Consider the following 4,829-nt stretch of genomic DNA (forward strand, 5'->3'; position numbering starts at 1 on the left):
CCCCAATCCTGCACACCACACTATAATGTGACGACCCTGCCATGATCCCACTCCTGAGTAACAGACACTATTTGATACCGTACCTAGTCCTTCTCCATCTGTCTTCATACATTACCTCCTTTTGCCAGTTCCCTGAACTATAATATAAACAATCATTCATATGAAGACGACATCACGATTACACTGCAGCACCTTGACTGCATCTCAGCCGAAATTCACCCTTAGATTCTTTGCTCTACATGCAAGAGATTGCATCCTGCACCCTCGCTGCATCCTGAATGATCATCCACTCCCACTCAAAAAAATACTAACTAAACCATATATCACATACAACACACTCAGGACATTTAGCCCCAGTCACAAGTATCAACACAGAGCCCACAAACAGTCAAAATGCCCTAGGATACGTATTGCCATAATTTCTAAACAGGGAAAAGGATCCCAAGTCTCCACACACACACACACACACACACACACACACACAGAAAGAAATCCAATCTAAATATGTCTACCTACCTTTTTACCTACTTTTTCAAAAGCAAACATCATAAAACTAGAAAACAACCAAGACAAAGTACTCATAAAGATCTTGACCTCCACTTCATCAGGCAAATAAAATTACACTCTCAAGACTAACACGAGTAACACTTGTAAAAACCTGATTCAACATATCACAGGACACTTCCTACTCAAGATGTAACTTCCACAATGAACATAGTGAACACTTGCTCCTCAGGTGCTCTGCGCTTACCTTAGCGAGGCAAACATTAAAGATCATTGTACCAGTTGTATCGTCCGGTAAACGTGGCGAACTTCCTGAGCAATACAGGAGCCTTATGCAAGGTGTCCTTGGGCTTTAAGGTTCAAGGTATATCTATCTAGAGAGTATAAATGGCTACTCAGTATTTTGTGAACAAAAGTCAACGAGCACTATTTTACTGAATCATAAACTTTACTAAACTCAGATATTCACCTGTGGTAACAGGTCGAGGAACGTGTACCCTGGTGGTCGTCAAGGCATCTCGGATTCCCATTAATATTTTCTTGGCCTCCGTCAGCTTGACCTCCTGACGCAGCAGCAGCAGATCCGTCAAACTCTGATGAAAATATGTCTCTATCATTAGTTCTGAGTGTTGGTCCTCAAAAACACTACAGTCGGTTTATTGTATATATATATATATATATATATATATATATATATATATATATATATATATATATATATATATATATGTTTTAGATATCTGGGAGTGGATCTGGCAGCGGATGAAACCATGGAAGCGGAAGTGGATCATAGGGTGGGGGAGGAGGCGAAAATCCTGGGAGCCTTGAAGAATGTGTGGAAGTCGAGAACATTATCTCGGAAAGCAAAAATGGGTATGTTTGAAGGAATAGTGGCTCCAACAATGTTGTATGGTTGCGAGGCGTGGGCTATGGATAGAGTTGTGCGCAGGAGGATGGATGTGCTGGAAATGATATGTTTGAGGACAATGTGTGGTGTGAGGTGGTTTGATCGAGTAAGTAACGTAAGGGTAAGAGAGATATGTGGAAATAAAAAGAGCGTGGTTGAGAGAGCAGAAGAGGGTGTTTTGAAATGGTTTGGGCACATGGAGAGAATGAGTGAGGAAAGATTGACCAAGAGGATATATGTGTCGGAGGTGGAGGGAACGAGGAGAAGAGGGAGACCAAATTGGAGGTGGAAAGATGGAGTGAAAAAGATTTTGTGTGATCGGGGCCTGAACATGCAGGAGGGTGAAAGGAGGGCAAGGAATAGAGTGAATTGGATCGATGCGGTATACCGGGGTTGACCGGGATGTGTGAGAGATGTGTTGCAGAGGTTGTGGCTCCGATCAACCCTATTAAGCTGAGACTGGAACAATTAGATTATCATGTACTTCGGTTCTTTCATCATCGTCATCATCTCTCCTTTTCATTCACACTTTTATTCATTATTTGTGAACGTGCTATACTACAGCAAACCGTATTCATTACTTTTGAACGTATTTTGGTATAATAAGCCTAATAACAGATGGTGACTTTTCCAGCCCCTTCATTATGCATTCTTTCTGAAAAGTAAACTACCACATGAAGAAAGAAAAATTCATTTTCTTTATTCCTTACAAAATATGTTTGTCATATATCATTGAACAAAATGCCTAAAAGATATGGTATACTTTATAGTTATGTGGAAGAGTATATCAAGTGGATATATTTGTATTTGTTTCTAGGTGCGTTTAGTCCCACATACAACTAACACATTGCACAGTATTTATTTTATTTTTCTTTAACTAGACGTTATTTCGCACATCCACTAAGTATCATTTACACATTTAATTACATATCATGCATATCTTTCACATTTCGTATCATTTCTTACATTTCTTTATGTATCTACTTATTATTTTCACAAACAGATTGTTCTATACATGAGTAGATATATCTAGAACACATTTACATGAAATATATAAACAATGATACGAAGGAAATTGTTTCATTTACTGATCAAATGACCACAACAGTGGCTGTCTCGATCCAGCTTCCAGCTACCATGACTCAGTTACACTTTCTCTGACGACTCATGGATAACTAACTGTGAGGCATGATAACTTATCCAGGTGGTGTGTTACGCTCTTACTGATATATGTGGATAGCTAACTGTGAGGCATGATAACTTATCCAGGTGGTGTGTTACACTCTTACAGATATATGTGGATAATTAACTGTGAGGCATGATAACTTATCTGGGTAGGGTGTTACACTCCTACTGATATATATATATATATATATATATATATATATATATATATATATAGATAGATAGATAGATAGATAAGTAACTGTGAGACATGATAACTTATCTGGGTGTGGTTGTCACGTGGATACAGTTGGTGCGTACAGGTGGTCACTGGTGCACCACTGGAACACTGGATGGGTGTTGTAAGGTTATAATTACAACAGTGGTTGTCACCTGGGTACAGTTGGTGTGTAGAGGTGGAAAGTGATCCTGGTACAGGACTTCGATATCGAGGCGCGGGTTCTCACAGTCCACCTCCGTCACCACCATCACCGTCACCAACACCGTCACCAACAGCTGACTGATCACCACCATCTGCAGTGCAAAATGTATTGGCTCACCAACAGCGACACCAACATCTGGTTGATCACCACCATCTGCAGTGCAAAATGTGTTGGCTCACCAACAGCTCTATAATGTGCATCATAAGCAGGACCAACATTTGTATATATATATATTTTTCCCATACTTGATCGCCAATTGTATGTCTAAACTGATGTTGCCATTACAAATGAAACTATTAGAATATCATAAGGTCTATCATCATTATTCATAGTTTACATAGTAATCTCAACATCAGTGTAGATATGTACACATTAGACGCTTTCATAATGCCAAGCATTGTTAACATGTACAAGTTTGTGAGGCAGATCGTCATGACCCGACCCTCGCCTGTGGTCACCTGACATGTGGCTCTGGTCACCCGACCCGTTCATGACCCCCGACCACTGGTTCTGGTGATCACGTTACTTCTTTGACATTCGCGGCCCTACCTTCACCTGACGGGCTCTTGCGCTTTACGGGTCATATATATATATATATATATATATATATATATATATATATATATATATATATTCTTTTTCAACCTATTTTCCACATTTCCCGCATTAGCAAGGTAGCGTTAAGAACAGAGGACTTATATATACAAATTGTACTTGTCCACCTGTTACCACGTTAGCAAGGTAACGCCAGGAGCAAATATGGATGCACATGTAAGACAATCATCATTTCTTCACGAAGTCACTGTATTGAATGATATATGTTGTATTTGAGAAACATATCAAAGCATATTAGAAAAAATATAGACAAACGGGCATCATACCAAAGCAAAGCAAAACAAAAAATAGCTGCACGTGTTTCCTTCGACACCGAACAAAGGTAGATTTCTTTGTTATAACATGTAAAGTCGATGAACAAAGAAAACATAAGAATGAATGACTTAAACACAAAACTCCGTTTGCTGTATTACTTTCTATCACAACCAATTGAATATCAGATTCATTTCCTTCGTCAGAGTATCACTAATTCATCATAACAATATAGATATCGTTGTATCATTCATATTGACACACACAAGTATTTGGTTCTTAAGGTGGGCCAGAGAATCCCTGTATAGCCACAAGATGTATCAAGCAGCAGTGGTGTGTGTACCTTACCTTGGTTAACCAGTGTAGGAGACAGAAGACGGGTTGTAACTGTACCACAACAACAGCTAGACCTCAGCCTGACTCCGCCCACACACACACACACACACACACACACACAACACACTCACTCACTTGACAACACTCTTGGTTTTCTAAAGAAGTAAGAAACTGTTTTTATTGCTATTATTACAAACCTGAATTATATAATGGATATGTGAATAATCAAGAATCATCAGTTATTATTACCACTGAGAGACCAGTATTTGCTATATACACGTAAGTGAAGTTAACGAGTGTTGCCACCGTCATTATCAGGTCAGATGTACTGACGGAGGCATCAGGGACACCACTATCAACACTGTCCACCATGTTGCCTCACCACCTTGTACTCCCTCACCTCAACCTTCCCTATTATTGTGCAATGCCATATATATATATATATATATATATATATATATATATATATATATATATATATATATATATATATATGTATATATATATATATATATATATATATATATATATATATATATATATATATATATATATATATATATATATATTTCTTTTTTATTTTATTTTTTTTTATTTTTCCAAAAGAA

At 38.1% G+C, this 4,829-nt stretch overlaps 1 long non-coding RNA gene across 2 annotated transcripts; it reads right to left on the reverse strand.

Moving 5' to 3' along the window:
- Nucleotides 1–953: 953 nt before the first annotated feature.
- LOC139748508 (uncharacterized) lies at nt 954–4,342 on the reverse strand. 2 transcript variants are annotated; one of them, XR_011712696.1, is made up of 3 exons: nt 4,234–4,342; nt 2,969–3,171; nt 954–1,097 (listed from the first exon to the last, which is right to left on the reverse strand). It is a non-coding gene; the product is annotated as an uncharacterized lncRNA (long non-coding RNA). The 2 variants fall into 2 exon arrangements; XR_011712697.1 differs by having other exon boundaries at nt 2,969–3,109; nt 4,234–4,338.
- Between the last annotated feature and the right edge of the window lie 487 nt (nt 4,343–4,829).

Source organism: Panulirus ornatus, unplaced genomic scaffold (assembly GCF_036320965.1).
Source record: "Panulirus ornatus isolate Po-2019 unplaced genomic scaffold, ASM3632096v1 CTG_559_pilon, whole genome shotgun sequence".
Classification (NCBI taxonomy): Eukaryota; Metazoa; Arthropoda; class Malacostraca; order Decapoda; family Palinuridae; genus Panulirus; species Panulirus ornatus.